We start from the raw sequence: 20,214 nt of genomic DNA on the forward strand, positions 1-20,214 counted from the left end.
TTGCTTGGATAATTTACTATCACGTGAACCCTCGACCCAATATTTGAGAATCAGTCTTTTTACAACTCCCAAATAGAATAAGTGCATGGGATCTAAAACAAATTGCGTCACTAGCCCTAGGTATAAACGTAAGAGAGGTGAGCGTCCTTTTATATGACGATTGTGTTTACGCGGCGAAAAAAAGTGACGATCTTTTCGCCTCCGAAATTTCTTACCAACAGGATAACAGAGCTTATTGCCAATACGAATAGCACATATCTTACATCTCTCACAAGCAGTCTTACCGGAATGACCTAAGCACATTTTCAACATAGATCTTGCAGGAGCATCGCACGCAAAAAGACGAACTTGCAAGACGTATTTTTTACCATTAAATTCAAATCCATTTTCGGTTAAATGTAATGTCTCTTGAATAAAATTTTCCAAATACAAAGATAACGGCATAGGTTTACCCATTCCATAAAAAACGGCAATTACAAACGGACTATCGTCGATCAAATTGACACAACGTCCCTAAATCGGCCAGAAAGACGTTCCGCTACCTTTGAAAACAGGAATACCATCGACATTAAAATCGACTTGCAATACATTTACAGGCTGTATTTCATTTGTAAGACCTCCTTCAAGTTTGCTCTTCAAACCATTCTCTAATCCGAAATAACACATTTCACCGTTTTCAAGATGTAACGTACTGGTGCAAGCTGGTGTTTGAAGGAGAGTTCTCGCAGTTATTGGTAAAACAGAGTGCATTGGTTTTAATAACACAAGCAATTGATCTATTGCGGTATGCGTAATGTTATTCATACATGCCCAGGTTCGTAAATTTTGAACAAAATCGCATTCATTATTACAACGTGATTCGTCACTTTCACAGCTCGAAACATTTTCAGAACTAAGTAATGATAATCCAACGCTTTCATTGTCACTAAAATAGCTATCTGACTCTACACTACTGTGATCATGATCCACGGTTTTTCTATTATCGTTATTTTCAACAACGCGAACAACATTATAATCATGACAAATAGCTGCACCTTCAGCTTCTTCGGTATACATAGCATTCCTATCCAAAAGGGTTTCATGAGATTCCGATGTTAAAATGTGTTTTTTCGCGATGTCATTGTTCGTGAGATCAAGAAACGCTCTATTTATATTTTCGGCTTTTTTCCGACGCAACTGTCTTTTGCTTAAGACTTTCAAATCAAGAGGCATATTATTATATAATGATCTGTACTTACATACACCAAACCAAATTATTACGTTAAAATGTACCAGTCAGTCTCGTATTACATCCACTTATATTTGTGCGCCCCTGTGAACAATAGAAAGAAAAGAACGTTAATAATCAGCCTTCAGAAAATTCACCATACTTTTAGGCTGACAATGAACTCATTGTACAATCACATATATCTACAATCTACATATAATATCCCAATAATTCAACCAAAGTTCTATATATATATTCAATAACCGGTTACACAATGGTGGTAAAGTCGTGTGAATAAATTAAATTCAATTTTACAGCGAAAAGATGTTTGCACAATGACGAATTCAACGGCATTAAAACGTTTATGAAACCCTCAACAGTGTTTATTTATCCGGTAATTAATCCTCCGTCTGTACACTGGGTCTTTGAGGAAACTGTAGAAATTATGATCCTAAATTTCTCATGCATTTTTGGGAATATTACAATTTTGATGAACAAAAATTTTCAATCCTGACAACTTTTAGATAATGTATAGTAGACATACTTTGAGAGGTAACCCCAAATTTGTTCTGATTTTGCAAAATCCTGAAACATATGGAAAATCTGGCTGTTCCATAAAAGACCCCGTGCACAGACGGAAAGTGGGAAAAATAAGTTAATCGTAGGGTTAATTGCGTAATCCCGATAAAGATAAACCTCCCTAATCAGGGCAATTTCATTCTTTTGGTATGTCAATTTTTTTCAAGAAAACTTTCTAACATCTGAATACGAAAATTATTTGACATTTCACTAGAGATGCGAAACACTATCTATGAAATTTTTGGGAGAATTTCAAGAAACGTAAAGCACTGAAAAAGTTTGAGGTCAGCGAATCGAACTTGAAAGCATTACAGTATTGTTAAAAAAAAAAAAGCGGCTACCACACCATATCACGTTCATTGCTGAGTATTTACGTATAATATACGCAAATTTGATTAATGTAGAACCCAATAAACACACGTACGTTGAATAGACGTTTAAGAAACGTGACCGCTGTGGAACTGAAGTGGATGTCGATAAATTATTCGTGTCCCACACATCACTTAAATAAACGTATCTGTATATACGTAGAAAACACGTGAATATATGCCGGTGAATTCCGCATTGGACGCGGAATAGGCGTATAATTCACGGGAATTATACGAATTTCATGAACTACAAGAATCCCGTATAACAGGCGGATATCGTACCTGAAAATACATGGTATTTAACACCTGTATTCTAGGTAGAATAATCTTTATGTGCCATTTCAACGTTCTCTCAACGTGTCTTGACAGGTCTATTATACATATATCATTTCAACCACTGTGTGTTTATTGGGAAAAGATGCAGCCACTAAATGATCGTTCATTCGTACATGATACGTATGTGTTAGCGATCTATTTCACTGGATAACCTTATAAAAGAAAAACGATGCCTGCACAAGTAAGAGTGAAGCTAACAATAAATATCTGCGGCTTCTATTTGCAATCAGTATATATTCCATACCATACACATGCTTCTTATAGCATTATCTACAAGCAATTCTATTGTGCCTACATCCTTTCGGCGACGTTCAAAAGCAAGTACGACGCAATCACAAAGTATTTGTTTCTTCTTTTTATTGTCAGGTTATTTACGCCTGTATTGTCATTTTCGTCTGTATTGAATCATCGTGATAAATTTTTCCAAATAGAAAATACATTTGTACTTACCAGCTTATGAAGGCTCACATAAACACGGACGTGCACTGACCTCGGAAGTTGGTCAAATTAGACTGATTCACTGATCGCGTGAGCTGAGAGCCTTCGCGAACGGTGGTGGGGGGGCATTCTGGCGCGTCGTCCTCGGCTCTCAGCGTGCAGGAACCGTACGAGTTACAACACGCTGACCTAGCGAGCCAATCAGAGGCAGAAGAAGAGGCGCGAGTATTTCACGCTAGGACATTCTCGATTCTTCGCGACCGCTTGTCGTTTGACACATGCGCTCATTATACGTATATGTAACATCCATGGTACACGAGCTTCATCTACGGCCACTCGCTTTCCTAGCATGGGTTATTCCAATATATACATTATGGTATAGGAAAACGTATGTTTTACAATTAATAAAGACGCCGCGAAGGGATGCACTTATATGCTCAACTACGTAATTTCTTGGTGACCTTTGTAAAAAAATCTGTTCATCGATTTTTCAACTTTTTTTCCTATGTTGGGGAATTAACAATAACACAAGGAAAAGAATTTGAAAAAATAGAGGTAACATATTGTTCTACTTTACAATATTACGTAGAATAAAATTATCACTTCTAGTGTTATGTCACCTGAATTTTTTCATATTTTTGATGATACTTACTAGTTTATCGAATGAAAAAAAAGATTGGAAATCGAATGACCAGTTGTTTACAAAATTTAAGGGGGTATTCTAGTGTAGAGGCATGAATTTGAGGTGTTTTTTGAAGTGCTATAAACAAAAAACAAAAAATATTTTTACCATCCATTTTTTATCAGGCGTTTATTATTATTTCACGATTACAAAAAAAAAAAAAACAAGTCAAAAAATACAAAATTGAAAGTGCTATGAGTTGTTGAAGTGGGGGGTACAAAAAAAATGGCGCGCCAATGTTGTCACGATTGCAAGCATTTTCAAAATCAGAAAAAAAAAGATTATTAATCTACATAAATGCAGCTATCGTACTAACTAAAAAAAAGTCGAAAAAAAATTTTTTTTTGCCAAATTACGGCTGTCCGAAAAAATAATACGTTTTTTTTTGACTTTTTTGGACGTTTCTAAATTTTTTAAAAATAGTAAAAATTATTATTTCGTTATAATAATAGTTCGTGCGATAGAGACATGTATTGAGAAGATTCTCACCAAATTTCAAGTAAATCGGTTCAATAGAACTTGAGAAATCATGTCAACCGTTTTGAAAAATGTAGTTTTGAGAAAAACGCGTTCAAAGTTTCGAGTAAAATTCGTTCCAGCCGAGCCAGTATTGAAGACGTGTCACTAAAATAGCTATATCTCTGAAAATAATTGAAATTTTGACTTGTCCTCTTAAGGACACATTCTTGAAAGGTTAAGCTTTGAAAATATAAAAAAAAAAAAATCGATTTTTTCAAATTTCTACACTAGAATACCCCCTTAAGGTAATCAGAAAAACGTGCTGAGGAGGATAACAAAACCTTGAATTTCAGTCACTGCTAACATGAGAAAAACTTGAATATAATGATTATAGTTCCAAATTCAAACATCACAATATGTAAGTAAATGATGTAAAAGTTGATTCCTGCCCTCACTATGTTGAAAAGGGTAGTATTCTTGGATATGAAGGTCAGAAAGGTACGAAACAAATCTTGTTTACGTTTCGGCCCGAGTGGGTATATAATTCTGTGTATCGATGTGACAAGTCTATGTACGACGTAATTTTCACGTATTACATGTGATCAGTAGATCAAAAGTGTATTGACTTAATTATTAAACAATTAATGAGAACATATTGGCAAGGTATGGTAACTATACGAAGCGTTAAACTTGTGTTACTGGTGAAGAAATAAAATATGTATATTAGCTGTTCATGAGACTAGAAATATAATGGATTTTACCACACGTGTATACTACGGATCTCGCTTACCACAATAAAACGTTGATGATGGAACGCAGAAATTTTGTATTTTAATACCTACAAATATACCGATTTTTAACGAATTTAAATTGACAATTGAGCTAGTAAACAAAACGTTGATTATTAGTCTAGAAACCGTTGTTTAAATGTTGTAGAAAAGCAGTGAATGAAACGTTAAACTTGTGTTACCGGTGAAGGAATAAAACATATATATTAACTGTTCATAAGACTAGAAATATAAACGGTTTTACCACACATTTATACTACGAATCTCGCTTACCACAACAAAACGTTGACGATGAAACGTAGAAAATTTGTATTTTAATATCTATAAATATACCGGTTTTTAACGAATTTAAATTAGCAATTGAACTAGTAAACAAAACGTTGATTATTAGTCTAGAAACCGTTGTTTAAATGTACGTGTAATGAAAATCGTATAATATTTGTGGAGAGACAACAATTAATATTTTACTGAAAAATTACCGTATATCGAACACGGTAATATTTTCTACCTATACCATAATTATACGACCTTAACGTTTCTTCAACCACATTTTAACCGGCTTATGTTTACTGGGAAGTAATTCCTATCGCTCTCGACATCCCGTGGTATCCTGGATTCTACTCATATCATATGTTTCGAAGTCGGAACTAAGCGCTTTGCTTGAAGTTCGATATTACAATTTATTGAAGCTAAATTTGATAGTGCCCTCCAGACGAGAAACACTTCGTTACCAAAAACTGGGTGAATCAGTTCGGCGCTACGCCGGTCAACTGCTGATGATGCTCTCCGCGACTCTCCTATTTATATATTTATATATATTTATATAGCCCATCACGCTACATCGTCGTCGTCTCATCCTTATCCATTACCTTGCCGGTGGATCATCGAGTTAGTATGTGTCAGCGAGGAGTCGGTCACCGTTTGTTATTGTTGTGATCTGTCGTATGTACAGCCATAGCTGATGTCGGATGGGACCTCGACCAGCTGTCCCTTACAACGCATTGTATATTAAAAGTATCAATTATTTGTCTATTTAACGGAACTCAGATCGGCATATAGTATCTAACGTTTATTACTGATAACCATGCCAATTTTATGCTGAGTTTTCGTATAAAATTCGTATTTCATACCATTCGGTGTTTATTGGGTACAATACCTCAACACGTAGCGAAAGCTGCCCGGTCTACAAATATTACCGTATGAACAAGAAAAACTTATACGTGCAAAACGTGTATATAAGATTGTACTGTGATCACTGTTAGTGTCGTATAAAAAATATTCTGACGTTGCACCTAAAGTGCAAGTCACAACAAACCCCAAACCCGCGGGGAAGAGCCGAACGGGTGAGTCCCGTCCCGTCGGGAAACACCCGAAGTTAACCGAAGCCCACCGACGCTCGGCTGAGCCGTGCGTCAACCAGCAGTACGGCAGCACCCTACCTGCAGGATAGACGTGACCAGAGAAAGAACGAGGAAGAGAGAGATAGAACGAGAGAAAAAGAGAGAGAGAACGACGAGACCGGGAACACAGACGCCCCACTCAACACCGTTACACACACACGCCAACGACACCAGGTTAGCCTGCAATCTACAGCCGATCTGCACCTCCCCTCGCAATACCAACCCTTTCTACCTCACACTCCCCATCACCCTACACCACCTCCCCCCCCTCCGCTCTACCGACCCTTCCTACCGCACACTCCCCGCCGCCCTACACCCCCCCCCCCCCCCCCCCCCGCGCGTACCAGTAAGTTAGAATTAAGTGACGCTAAGGGCTGAGGCGTGATCAGCCACCGTTATTGTCTACAACCCCAATGTAATAATCTTTTGTAGTTTTAAGTCGACTCCCCCCCCGATCGCAACTCATGTACGCTCCCCCCACAAATACAGACACAAAGTTTTACCTACTCGATCAGTCTCGACTTCCTCGCCCCGTCTCTAATTGTTCCTCCCTTCCACCTAATTAGTGCGGACTCAAAACCCGTCACAATATTCATTACAAAAGTTTCACAATATGAAATTTCGCTGTGTGAAGGGGCTTCACAGAAGAATTTCAGAATTTTCGAAAAAACTCCTAACTGTATTTCCATCATTAGAACTTTCATAGCATGGTTTTGGTTGATCAACAAAAAGCCCTAATATGTCACGAAAACCTTGTTGTATATTTTTTTTTCTATCAACATTTTCTTTATCCTCTCTGCGCCGTTGTCACTTTTTTTCTAAATTGTAAGCTACATGTAAGCAACATTTAAAAAACCGTATCCAAGCATGCAGCGACGATATTCCGAATTCGAGGTCATCTTTATTAATCGGTTTTTGCAACATCTTGACAATATCATTAAATTTTTTGGATGTAGCACGACAAAGGTAAGCATACTAGACGATGTATTCGTAATGGAATTACAAACTTTACTATCTATCATTGTCAACACAAGTTTGAAATTGATGTCAATTTTTTTGCCGCCAATTACAGTTTGGAAGAGCATGAGGTTTCTCTCTTGCGCTTTGATACAATCAATTTCTGCTCTAGTTACTTCGGCAGTCATATAAAAAAATTCAATTTTACTCAGGCGACAAAATCTTGGCGACGAAGGACGTGAATTTTTCCAAATAATGACGTGTGGATTAACTTTATCAATGATTTGCAAGGGAACAAGTGAAATAATGAAAATGTTGACATCCGATTTATTGCTGTCTCCATCGCTAAATTTTTTTTGTAAGTACTTTGACCAGAAGTGCCATCGCATTCCCACTTGCATGTCAATTTTATATTACCAACTTTGTTTCCAGGAAGACTTCCAATAACATCCGATTGTACCGTTTATATTCTTTCAGCTGCATAATTTAGTAATGCTTAAAGTCCAACTGTGGCTCTACACTTTCAGTTACAGAAATTTTTGACTTTGCATGGTGTATCGACAAAGTATCGGTTCAATTAAATGTGTATCTCGCGACACTCAAAATCGTCTTCACGCGTGGACGCACACTCGCGTGCAATGTTTACTTGCCGTCTCTGCGTCAAATCTCGCCGCTAGCCCGTGTCGCGACTCAAAACAAATCAGCTGTATCTCATGTATTGTCTACTGTCTCAAAATCATCTATGTGTATCATCAATGTGCATTCTCGCCTGTAAATCTTGAGTTATCGTTATTTTCTCTTGCGATACAGATCGCATCACCTGTGTACCTTCCTCAAAATGAAGTAATCTCTAATTAGTAATCAAATATAATCTATCGTCACCAATCATCCCGCTTCCTCGCTATAGTCATTCATCACTAATTCGCGGATCCCAAGTCAATGATCCATATTTCTTTGTCATCTCTCTAAGCACAGGGTAACACTTTTTTTTAAATCCAATACACATTTATACGTCGGGTATAATTTATAGTTAATACTGGTATTGATTTTTGGTCAGTTTACTTTCTATTACAAGTGATAACGCTTGGTTGCTTGACAGTGCATCTTCTGAAACGCGTTCCATAGACTTACAGTACTGTGATGCTTTTCATGGGCTGCCTTCTGTGACATCCCTAATTACGTTTGCAGCTGGCAAATTTCCAGAAGCCGGGAGACCCATTTATGTAGCGTAGGCCAATTCATGGACGACATGTTCTTTCCAAACTTTTTCTGTCCTCTTACGTTTTTACCGATCACTTAAATCGTCTCAGCTTGTGGAAGGACGCCTCATTTTATTTTCCATGAAAGTCTTCAAACCTTCATTTTCAATTGTGAGATTGGAAAAGATACAGGAACCTTGAGCCACTCATCGCATTATTTGGGAGGATTTGGTTTCGTTCCTGCTCGCTTGTTGCTACCTCTTTTTGAATTTCGATACCATTCTAGCCATGGCATCATTCAGACTTTTTGATAAAATGAATACATGCTTTAATTCTTTTGACACCTCCATTTCAAAAATGTCAGTGACAAGTTGATATTTTTGTTTCATAGCGATATCACAAATATGAAAATTCCTTTCTCGTAAAAGAAATTCCTTCGGCATTATACAGAGGTTCTGTAGAAAATGGAAAAATAACATTAATAGAAGAATTATCTTTATCAATTTTTTATAAATAAGATTTCAGACGCGAAAATTATGAAAAGCTGCAGAAAGAGCACACTAGGTTGCTATACCCTAAACGAAAACCATCCTAGTACTCACATCAACGCATAAAACTTATACCCAAAACCGGAGTCGCAGCTAGTTGCAGCTAATTTTTGGATATGTTTTGAAAAAATGTCTAGGCAACAATTTCCATTTGGTTGAAGACTGGGGGTCGACGGGGGTTTTGACTTATTGCTTTTTCTAACACGACTTTTCATAATATAGCAAAGAAAAATACCACTACTTTCAATAATGACTTACTATTTCATACATTGTTAATATTAATTTCGAGCAACACATTCGAATTGTACTTACTTTCTGGAGAAGAATATATATAATATATATAGAGAAGACATGTGTCTCAACTTTGTTTTATTTTCGATGGCGACGAGTAAACTATGCAGCAGCCCCAACGCTCACGAACGAAATGAGTTCCCAAGCCAGGTAGGAAAGCTCATCCTTTCTTAACGGTCATAATACACACTAAGGATACCACTGCAACTATTCTAACCATTGCCACTCCCTAAAAAAATACTTATTTTTTCGACTATTGGCCACCTTTTCGGGATTTGGGACCACTGTGCGTGAGTCTCTCAAAAAGAGTGTTTGGATTGTTTTTATGTGGTCGAGTTGACGTCTAGAGTATAATATACTATATTGGGGCGATAAAATGTAATGCAGATAATGCAGAGTTTACTAGGGGTGAACACAGACTGTTATATACTTTCTAGGACTTTATTTACAAAAAGTGAATGCTTAAGATGGTGACTGAACTTGTGGTTTTCACTTTAATCAAAAAATTTTTAGTTGCCATTTCGTATAGAACGAATATGGACAAAGAGTCCTCAAAGAGAGGACTCAAAGAGAGTTTTATTCTTGAAGATATTCGATAGTTTTAGTGCCGAGAAAGTTATGTTTATATGCATAAACTCCTATTTGGAATAAGATTATTATTTTTTTTTAAATATATTTACGAGTAGTTTATCAATCTGACAATATTCATGTAGAAATATTATAAAATCTCTCATGCTGACGGTTGTGTCTGCTAGAATTATTATGTAATCTACATAAGCTAACAATGAAAGTGATAATAAACTAGACTGCGGTTATTTGTATATAGGAAGCTTTATTGTATTAGAGAGTGAGTTACAGAATTGAGGAGACATGCGTGTGCTCCGAACGGACCGCGAGCTTGGACGTGCGAGCGTAAGCGCAGCTCGACGCAGACTAATTGGTACAGTGCTGTAGCTAAGGCTAAGCTACAGCGCCCTCGCTGGGCCTATACTCATGTATAGTATATGTAGCATTTAGTGGTTTTCAAATATTCTTAACACTCCCACTGAAAATCGCAAATGCTACATGTCATTTCTATTCATAACATACATTTCATTTAGAGTTTACATTTAACAAATTTCTTAAATATTCAAATGTTTTTACAGGAAGCGCCTTAGTCAAGATATCAGCCTGCTGATTTGCAGAATTTACATATCTAACATCAAATACTTTATCATTGTATTTTTCCCTTATAAACTTATATCTTACATCTATATGCTTAGTACGACAGTGATATCTTAGATCTTTTATTAAATGTATGGCGCTTTGATTATCAACCAAAAGAAGAGGTTTCTGTATATCATTGCCACACAGGGCCTTGACTAGTCGCGTTGTCCAGACGATTTCTTGGACTGCAGTGCATGCTGCTACAAATTCAGATTCAGTAGTAGACAGAGAAATCGTACATTGTTTGCGAGATCCCCATGATACTACATTACTACCCAATTTTACAACAAAACCAGTAATTGATTTTCTGCTCATTTGATCTGCTGCATAGTCAGCATCGCTGAAAGCACAAATTTCTTTACAAGTGTTATTTCTCTTATAAATTAAACCATAATCAAGCGTCGCTTTTACATATTTTAAGATTCGCTTTACGCCACTTACATGGATTTTATCTGGATTTTCATTGAACTGACTCAATACTCCCACTGCGTAAGCGATATCTAAACGTGATCCATATGCAAGAAACATTAAAGGCGTTGCCTAGCTAGAAAGCGCGGGCTACTCCGCTTCCCGCGTTAACCGTGGCGAGAGAGAGGGTAAAGAAACAAGTGAGACGGAGCAGCCGAGCTGTCGCCGGAGTGGGGCGGGTGACGCGGCTAGCCTCTTCCACCCCTCACGGGCATTCGGTTTCAAATACTTTTAAACAGCCCAGTGTATCGCGCTCGGCACGACGCAGCGCCTGATGAATAATAGAAAAAAAAAGTAGACTCCTTTCAGATTCCACTTGAAAAATTTACTAGTAATACAGAATTTAATAAGGAACCCGAAACTATTTTTTTTATAATTCGAAAACTTGTCATTAATGAGGTAAAAATCGTCAAATCTTTGAATTGTTTATAAAAATTGGGATTTTCAATAATGTTCAACATTGCATTTTTTTTATGAAAGCTTATTCGTTCACCTTCCGAATGCACTGTAAATGATGTCTTTACGTCGAATAGAACCGGATATATGCGAGCTCCTCTTGCATCAAAATTGAATGATTGTCTTGTAACTTTCGAAAACAAACATAATTCGGACGAACACCAAAATGCGTGTCGATTCTTTTTACCTTTATTTCATGTGAAAAAAAGTATGAATAGATTGAAAAAATACGAGGTCATTTTTTGTTTGACGTGACGTAGAATTCCTTATACGTATGTTGATATAGATATACATTCTTCATATTTCAACGAAAATTATATTCACCGGCGTCCGTATTTCTACGCAATGCGATCACGTGACTGGTAATAGTCTAATAGCCGGTATTCATAGTCAGGTTCGATTTGCAGGACTGTCTTGAGGCAGCTCAAAGCATAGCTTGATCGGCTGAGAGCTGTTCCTAATACAGTCTCGAAAATAATACGTAACTATCTACGAATACCGGCCAGACGTCGTCACAGGTCATTTTAAATTGAAAATTGCAACGAATAGCTGTGAGCAAATTCATGATATAACAACGAAAATATCATCAATCTCCCAGGTCTCACCACGTGGAGGTCGCTATCAAACAGAGACCCGCCTAACCCGTCCCTACCTCCCAACCATGATCGGGTTTGCACCAAACAAATACAAAATGATAAAAAATAATATAAAATGGTACAAGTAAAATTGAACTCGTTTAAAATTAATAAACATAATCACGAAATCTGTATGAGAAGGATCTCATAGAAATTAAATTGAAACAGTATAAGTGAAACATGACAGTAATCTTGATAAAGAAAATTGATATAACAAAGCATCGAGCATTGTATACATTATATGGCTAAATAAATTCTGTAGAAACCGCAAACTATGGAAAGTAGTACGTCACGAGTGCAGGTCACAGATAGTAATGAAAAAATAGGCTACAGAATATTTACATAATATATAGGTATACACACAGTCTGGTCCGACTGCAGAAAGTATTCCTGGAATGAATAATCAGATATATAATTATAACGATATGACTAGCAAATTTTTAGCACAGTAATACATATAACTAACTAAACATAAATCACAGAAATATTGCACGTAGGCTATATACAAAGCTATTATATTTATGTACATATGTACATATATTTATATTACAGTGTTTTGTCGTCTGTCGGTCGTGAATTTACTGTTTCTTACGCGCGGCCTTATCTGGGCTTCGATGATTTGAGGGGGTTCGCGGATTGAGCGTTGTCGGGCGCGTCTAGAATCTACGATCTCGGGTTACAAACAAAAGTAAAAGAAATCTGCTCATTTATTCTCCATTTTTTCGGTCCAGAATTTATCGTCACGTTTTATTTTATCAAAAATCAATCCCTTTGACGTCCAAACTATAAAATAGCACCACTTCCTATTCGTAATGAGTAGAAGACCTTGGACCTGATACATGTAATTATGAGAAAGCTCTAACTTGGCTTTTCCACCGATTATTTTCGTCTCAAATATTAATTCTGTATCCCAAAAATCTATCGAGCGAGCGCAGCGAGCGAGCAAAATTTTTAAATGTTCAAGCGAAATCCCACAAAAAGTACTGATATCCCCAAAAAGCACCTCTGGTGCAAAAACCTTTCGCCAAGTATATTAATGTGACAGCCACCCACATAACGGCCACCTACAAAACTGTCATAAAATCAGATACTGCTGCCAAGTATAATTTATTTAGAAGCTAATGATGATTTTGATATACTATAACTAATATAATGACGAAAAAAAAAAATTGAAATCAAAATTGAAATTGAAAAAAAAAAATAATTTTTATTGAAATAAAAAAAATTGGAGATAGTGGTAAAAGGCGGGCTTTTTTAAAACAAACACAAGAAAATACAAGTCGAGTTATATCAATGTTGTAATGGCAATATAAACATGGGCCCGCCAAGTACCACGTACTCCAATTTTTTTTTTTTTTGAATTTCAATTTTGATTTCAATTTTTTTTTTTTTGTCATCATTAGTTATAGTATATCAAAATCATCATTAGTTTCTAAATAAATTATACTTGGCAGTAGTATCTGATTTGATGACAGTTTTGTAGGTGGCTGATTTGTAAGTAATGTGTGCATGTATGATTACCCCAGAATTACGTCAAGTTTATTTCTAAAAACAAAACGCGCGTATTTTAGTGGCCTAATACGTACGCGCCGTATTTACTTTGTATGGAAAATTCTGTCAGGTACATTGTAATTTTACCTTGGATACTTAGGTAGTGACAATAAGTGATAAGAATATTACTTATGATCGACAAAGTGTAAACACTCATGCTAATTGCCGAATATCGATTTCGATCATTTAACCTGAACACGTAACAAATTGATGACATATTTTAGCGACCAATGCAAACCGGGCTAGTACCACACGTCACAATGCATTCTAGTTTATGTTTTCGTATGTATAAAGAAACTAGAGAATGAATTTATACTGCTATTATGAACAGCGCTATCGGCTCTTGAAAGTACCTTCTTAAATTAAAGCCCTGCGATTGTTCGTACTCAAGTAATTGAATCTCGAAGTCAGAGAGGGTGCACCATCAATCATATAAATAATTCGATTTACCTCCTTTTTTCCTAAAATTTAGCCAAAATCTTTATGCCGGGTCATTTCTTCTTCTTCAAAGACACATTCCCTCTCTTCTTAGCCATCGCGGGAATAAATACTGATTCGAAATAATAAAAAACACTGTAGAAAAACACAAGTAAAAATAAAAGCGCGGAACACTATCCACGTGCCGAGCGACGAGGATTCGAAGGAGGGGAATTGTAGTGGGGGGTGTTGAGTCTACTCTCCTAGCCTATAATTCGCATGGTCGCCGGACAACGCAGTCGTGGCGCTAGCAGCCGCCCGCCTTTTGCGCGAAAAATTTGTTGTTTTATGCTTCGTGATTTTCCTTCTCATTTCCTCATTTTTGAAGATACTTAGGTTCTTAGGGAGTCATTTTGAAGATAAAGAATAGATCTGTGTCGCCTTTTTCGCCGAATTGCGAAAAAAAATTCACTGTCCGCTGTGTTTCACTTCAAACATAACGTACTTTCAAGTACGTTTTACGCAAATCTGAAAGCGAAATCGAAAATTCGGCAAAAAAGGCGACACAGATCTATCCTCCACCTTCAAAATGACCCCCTAAGAACCTAATTATCTTCAAAAATGAGGAAATGAGAAGGAAAATCGTGAGTCTCTGTTTGCGCGCGCTCTTCGAGGCATAGGCAACGCCCTTAAGTGCCCGATCGCCTCTTTGTATGGAAAATTAATTTCTTTACTTCATTTTCTCGTTTCAAACATACTTGACATACTATTTGGATCAGCTGGTATACGTACAGTGTTCGCTTCTAACATATTAAATTTATTAACAATCTTTTCAGCATACATTCTTTGATTTATAAGTACTGATCCATTGGCTAAATTATTAATCTCGATTCCTAAGAATACATTTAATTCATCAGTATTGATTTCAAAATTTTGTTTAAGGTATGTCAGAAATTCTTCAACTTTTCTTTTATTTCTAGAAGCCACGATACCATCATCGACATAAGTTATTATGATCAGAAAATCAAAGTCATTCGAATCTTTGCTAACAAAAACGCAAGAGTCTTCGTCAGTAGGATACAAACCAAACTTTTTCAAACATTCTATAAATATTTTGTACCAGCATCTGCCTGATTGTTTTAAACCATACAAACTTTGTTTCACAAAACAAACTTTATTTGAGTTATCACTAAACCCTTCAGGTTGTTTCATATAAATTGTTTCATCGATTTTGCCATTCAAATAGGCTGTGGTAACATCGAACTTTTGACTGTACAAATTTTTAGAAATTATTATAGATAAGAAAATTCTTAATGAAGTATACCTAACCACTGGACTAAAAAAGTCAGTGTAATCTACGCCTTCTTCTTGTAAATAACCTTTAACAACTAATCTAGCTCTGAATTTCTTTTCCCCTCCAGGCTCATATTTTATTTTAAAAACCCATCGATTCGATAACACTTTTGCATTTTTCGGAGCCTCTACTAAAATCCAAGTTTTATTTTTATGTAATGCGATCATCTCATCTTTCATAGCCTTTTTCCAATTTTCAGAATCAACACTGTTTATCGCTTCTTTAAAATTTTTAGGAGTATCAACTTCTGCTAAAAATAATTCTTCTACATTTTCGAAATCAAATACAAAATTGTTAACAACATCTCCACGGTCTGGTGGCTGTAAATTTCGTCGATCTCGCAAATTATACCTTGGTTCATTATTTACATTGTTTACATTGGCAGGCTCATTTTGCATTTCAACATTTTGATCTCTTATTTCAATAGCATTTTCAAAATTATTCACATTATCCATCTCAAAATTATTTTGATCATTCATTTCTAAATTATTCTCAAATAAATTTTGGTTTACATTTTCATCACCAAGATTATTTTCAATTTCAAGATTATTTTCAGCTAAATTATCATTTTCAAAATCATTTTCTATGTTTTGATTATCAAGAACATTTTGATTGTTATCATTCGCAACAATGTTTGGCTCAACAACTGCATCAAACTGTTTTGATTTGATTAACATATCATAAAAGTAATCATCATGTTTTTCTTGGTCAACTTCCAAGTTATCAGTTTTAAATTCATCTTTAAACCAAACATCTCTATGTATCTCAATTTTGTTTTTATCAGTTAAAATTCTATAACCTTTTGTGCAATCGTCATAACCCACGAAAATTCCTAATTTCGATTTTGCGTCCCACTTTTTTCTACGACTTTTATCAATGTGTACATACGCTTCCGTCCCGAACGATTTAAAGTGTTTCACACTACACCTGCGACCATGCCAAAGTTCGTACGGACTTTTGTTTACAAAGCGAGTTTTTCTGCTTCTATTCAAAACATGCGCGGCCGTGTTTACCGCTTCTGCCCAAAGACGCTTCGGCAGACCTTTAGAGTACAGCATCGTACGCGCTGCCTCTACCAACGTGCGATTTTCGCGTTCGGCTTTGCCGTTCTGTTGCGGAGTGTACACTACAGTACGTTGGTGCTTGATACCATTCGCGAAATACATTTCATTCATGTCTTTTTCAGTAAATTCAAACCCGTTATCAGTTCTAAATGTATCTACTTTTTCTCCGGTTTCTTTTTCAAATCTCTGTATAAAGTTTTTAAAACAACTTTTAACTTCAGTTTTGCTTTTCAAAAAATACAAAGTAACATACTGCGAATAATCATCTTTTATCAAGAAAAAGTACAAAGCACCTCCTATAGAACTTTCCTCCATGGGACCGCAGAGATCTGCATGTAACAATTCTCCTACTCTGCTTGTTTTAAAGTCTCTAGGTAGGAATGAAAAACGATGTAATTTACCAAGTGCACATCCATCACAAAAATTATTTTTGCAATCACCCTTAACTTTTATGTCATTATTTTTGAGAAATTCTTTTACGTAAGAAAAATTTTGATGTGCCAATCGTTCATGCCATAATTGCATCTCGCTTTTATCAGAAATAATATTTTCATTGCCCATCAATATTTTTTCAATAATCTCAACTTTAATTTTCATCGTAAAAATAGTTTCGTGCTCTTTTTTACACCCGACAACAACAGTCTTATCATTTTTATAAAAGGTACATTTCGTATTGTTTGATTCAAACAGCATTTGTTTTTGGAGAGCTTTACCCATTGAAAATAAATTGTATTTTAAACCAGGAACATACAAAACCTTTTCTAAATATTTACTTTCCCATTTTGTCCCATTAAATGCTAATACATCAATATCTCCCTCTCCTACAGCGTACAAAATCTTACCGTCGCCTAATGTAACCGGTCTATGCTCTATATCTTCATATGTAGCAAACCATTCGTGCTTGTCGCACATGTGGGCTGATGCTCCGGAGTCCAGAAACCACGATGTCGAACGATCTTGGCAGTCAGCTGACGGAGTGATGAGTACCTCTTCTGTCGGTAATGCAGCTACCTCTCCTACCAGCGCGTTGTCCCTCCTTCTCGTCGACTCGCCGTTGAACTGCTTCGGGTCGGACTTGTTTTGCTCCGGAGTTCTCAGAAGATTCCAACACTCGCTCTTGCGGTGTCCCGGCTTATTACAATGCCAGCATTTACCTTGTTTTGACTGGCCTTCTGCGTTCTTCTCCGAATTTTGCCCTCTTGACTTGTAATTTTGAACTTTCTTTGGAAAGCGTTGATTATTTTCGTTTCCCGTTAAAAACGCACTGTTTTAGGCACTTTCTTGACTTTTCATTCTCATCTCTTCCATGATCAAGCGCGATGTTAAATTTTCAACGGTTTTCTGATCCGTTGCAGCAGAATCCCACGCTGAACGAAAATGGTTGAAATTAGATGGAAGAGTCATCAGAATTTTTGTGATTAACATGCCTTCTGAGATTTCTTCTTCGAGTGTTCTCAGTGAATTGCACAAATCAGTAATTTTCGAAATGTGCGTTGCAATATCATCACTCGGATCTTTCTTGAAACTGAACCACTTCTGTTGAAGCACATGCACATTTATATCAGATTTATTCTCATAAATCGCCAGGAGTTTGTCCCACATGGATTTTGCACTCACACAATTCATAATATGCGTCATCGGCTGTTGTTCGATTGAAGTAGCAATGAACTTTTGTGCGATTCCATCCTGTTTTAGAAAATCCTTCAGCTCCTTTTCGTATGTTAGCACTTCTGCCGGTTCGGCAGCTTCCGGTGGAGCTTCCGGCTTAATTTCGGTTCCGTTCACAACATTAAATGCATCATGAGAGGTTAACAACACACGCATCTGGAACTTCCACACTCCCCAGTTTTCAATGTTTTTCAACTTTGCGATTCTCACTGGATCGGTATCCATTTTCACAAGACAACTCTTTTGCACTTTCGCACGGAGGCTGGCGACAGAGTCCAATTGCAATCAACACTATACTTTAACCTTGTATGTGTCACACCCAACAGTCTGGGCCCAGAACCTGATAATAAACTAGACTGCGGTTATTTGTATATAGGAAGCTTTATTGTATTAGAGAGTGAGTTACAGAATTGAGGAGACATGCGTGTGCTCCGAACGGACCGCGAGCTTGGACGTGCGAGCGTAAGCGCAGCTCGACGCAGACTAATTGGTACAGTGCTGTAGCTAAGGCTAAGCTACAGCGCCCTCGCTGGGCCTATACTCATGTATAGTATATGTAGCATTTAGTGGTTTTCAAATATTCTTAACAGAAAGTTTTACTATGTGCGTGATAGAGACTTCTCTTACTCCTTTATTCTTTAGCAATTCCTTGAAATTGGATATAAATATAGCAAACAGTATAGATGATAGAATTTCGCCTTGTAAGACAGCTCGGGTGACAGTAATAGTTTGAATAACATATGTCCCATTCAATATTCTTACGTTCACTCTCGAGTACATGTCACTGACAATGTTCATAATTTTTTTGCTTTGAATGATTTTTTCCAACTTTTTCCATAACAACTCACAATTCACAATGTCAAAAGCACTTTTATCGTCCATACAGTTTTTATCTATCTTTTTGGAGCTGCATTTGTATAACTGTTTGAATCCCTTGACCGTCAGTGACACACATATGGGTGAAAAAAGTCGTTTTACTTTTATCCCATGACACATATGTGGGCATTTGAAAATAAACATGCTTCCACTACATCAATTTGACTGTAATTTAGTACATCATCGTTTTTAAGGTCGCTGAATCCGAATCTCAAATCGAATTTAAAAATTTACAATTGCGGATCCAATATGGTGGGAGAAAATTTGAAAAGTAGTTGGATTTCGATAAAAATTTGTATCTTCAGATGTTTGTGGTTATTAATTTCGAATTTGAGTTCTAACTCTGAAATCAACTCAATCAAATAAAAACTGATATTTTCTCCCGCCATATTGGATCCACCATTTCGAATATTGAAAATCCGATTTCAGATTCAAATTTAACGACTTCAGATACCATAAAGTGCTCACTTTTGCGGGAATCAAACTTTTTTTTGGATTTGCGGCCGCCACATTAGATCCGCAATTTTGCATTTTGCAAATCTGAATTCAGATTTGGATTCAGCGACCCCAAAAATTGTAATATTGAAACTATAAGATGAATCTACGAAAATTTTTTTCTAACACAAAAGTGGCACGAAAATCTCATTTTCGACTGACAGCGAAGGTGTTCAGGGAGTCGATGGTGTTAAAAAATCCGTAGTTCATCTAGAAGCCCACCTGCCTCTATGAGTATTTATCATTTGCTTCACATCATGCAGTTATTCAGGAACACATAACCTGGGAGAAAATCTTAGCAATGCAGTTCACTAGAGCAATTTGGTGATAATTGAAGTTATTATTCATATTACCTTTTTTCAACAACATTCTTAGAATAATGTTGGACCAGGATAGATGCCTTTTTTATCTGAAATATTATCAAACAGCGTATTAAGATAAAGTGGCTAGTTATTAGGAAGATTATTTAAAAATTATAACTGACAGAATTATCACCTGGAACTTTCCTAAGCGTGCATATAAATGCATGCTGCATAAGCAGGCTCGCACAGGTTTCTTTCAGGATAATGTAGCTTTCTAATTCAGAGACACTTGTAAGAAAGGTGGAGGGATTTAATTAGCTGACGGTGGTTAGCGAGTAGTATTTCCGGAAGTGTGTGACCCATTTATCAAGTTCTGTTCAGTTGACTGTGTTTTGCACAAGTGTAATGCAAGCATCGTTCACCTATAACTTGTATTACGAAGTCACGCTTGTTATAAAAAGATCTATTTT

The 20,214-nt window shown here is 36.5% G+C and overlaps 1 protein-coding gene across 4 annotated transcripts in view; it reads left to right on the forward strand.

Annotated features, from left to right (window-relative positions):
* Positions 1-20,214, forward strand: part of LOC124294980 (dipeptidase 1-like) — a 1,606,684-nt gene that overhangs the window by 1,072,171 nt on the left and 514,299 nt on the right. The gene's annotated exons all lie outside the window — the stretch shown is intronic.

Source organism: Neodiprion lecontei, chromosome 6 (assembly GCF_021901455.1).
Source record: "Neodiprion lecontei isolate iyNeoLeco1 chromosome 6, iyNeoLeco1.1, whole genome shotgun sequence".
In the NCBI taxonomy this organism is placed as follows: domain Eukaryota; kingdom Metazoa; phylum Arthropoda; class Insecta; order Hymenoptera; family Diprionidae; genus Neodiprion; species Neodiprion lecontei.